The 1,579-nt window shown below is 45.2% G+C and overlaps 1 non-coding gene across 1 annotated transcript; it reads left to right on the forward strand.

The window, feature by feature from the left end:
- The first annotated feature begins 1,255 nt into the window (after positions 1-1,255).
- Positions 1,256-1,329, forward strand: TRNAS-GGA (transfer RNA serine (anticodon GGA)). Its single transcript has one exon. It is a non-coding gene; the product is annotated as a tRNA-Ser (tRNA).
- The last annotated feature ends 250 nt before the right edge of the window (positions 1,330-1,579 follow it).

Genomic DNA, 1,579 nt, shown 5'->3' on the forward strand with positions numbered 1-1,579 from the left:
GACCGTGCCTTTCGAAACTCTTAGGAAACTCTGTAATTTTTGGCAAACAGGTATTCTAGTCATAATGATAACAGGAAGCCACTCTTGAAAAAAGTAACTTCGAGGAAAGGGAAGAGCAAGTAACTGTCTTACATTTCTTTGGACATCCGACCGGCACGCAATGGAAGGGAAGAGGGGAGTGAAGCTAGAGCAAAAGGAGCCTATCCCGGGCCTTCGCTGCTTGCGGCGCCTCACCGGTGTTTTCATGTCTGTTGTGCATGCTGTCATGGCACTCTTCGCCGCTTTGGTAGCGGGCAACAGGTTTTGTGTCGGGCGTCGTTTCCTTCCTTTCTTTCTTTGTGTACTTTCGTTTTGCATTCTTTTTCTCTCTCATCTCTCTCCTTCCGCAAGAGGCAGCTGTGGTGGCTCATCTGGAGTACGTTTGCAGGACCGTGAATTTTCCTCTTCCCGTTCCAACTGTCTAAACAACAAAAAGAAGCACAAAAGGACAAATAACTCCGGAGCGGTTTCCACCACCATCACAAACTACACAGCAAACAGGGGCCTGTCTGTGATTGGCCTGATTTCAGATGCGGCCGCGCAGCCTATTTGAAATCCGCCTCATCAAGTTTAGTAGCCGACCTATCTAGCACGTAATCGACACTAGCGAGTAACTTTCCCAATGCTGATATTATATATGACGGTGTGCTGACAAATCCCGTTCCTGCTCGTGCAATCTTGGACGCTTCAACAATCTCTGGAGTGAGGTGATCGCGGTCGTTCGAGGAAAATTTGAAGATTCCAAGATTGCGCAAGCGAGAACTGGATTTGTAAGCATGCCGTCACTACCTTTGTAAGTAAGTGAACTTGAATTTTTGCCGCGAATGATTGGTACCGGCATGTGCTGAGCATTCGTTTTGAACGAGGGTGTCAATTTTTGAGTTCTTTTCTTTCTGCTAGCATTTTTCGGGAATGTATATATTCGCACCAGATCGTTCAATAAAATCTCAGTTGGTAGTTAGCGCTTGTCTTTGTCCACTCAGTAGTCCCCTCTTCCTTTGTGAGCTATTATTTCCAGCCGTTATTGATTCACCAACATGCCAAAACCTATTCTCTAGTCAAGTTAAACGATCAACAACTTTTTTGTTCGGCCTTCTTTAGAACTGGAAAAAATACGGCAGACAAACTTTATAGTGATAGAATATTCGATCAACACCTTTCCCACTTCGAGTTATAGATCAATTCGCTCTCGCCCTACCATCTGTTTTGCTGACCGTCCTGGTTAGCTCAGTCGGTAGAGCGACTGCCCCGGAAAGGCGGTGGTCCCGGGTTCGATTCCCGGATCAGAACGAATTTTTCTTTACCTGCGAAGTTTCTGAGGAAGCTGTACAGCTTTCTTTTGTAGCCGTACGGCTGCGCTTGGGTGGATGCGAATGAGTAATTACTCCTTTATTACAAACTTGATACTGCTTACGAGAGAGAATGCGAAGGCATTACGTACTTTACGTTACATTTCTTCTTGAAGTTTTTAATATGCTTCGCTGCATAATAAGTATGAGTCATCCCTTCGAGTCTTCGCTGCGCAATATTTGTAAAATTC

The sequence above is a fragment of the Amblyomma maculatum genome, chromosome 4, assembly GCF_055883805.1.
Source record: "Amblyomma maculatum isolate TAMU_Amacu chromosome 4, ASM5588380v1, whole genome shotgun sequence".
NCBI lineage: Eukaryota > Metazoa > Arthropoda > Arachnida > Ixodida > Ixodidae > Amblyomma > Amblyomma maculatum.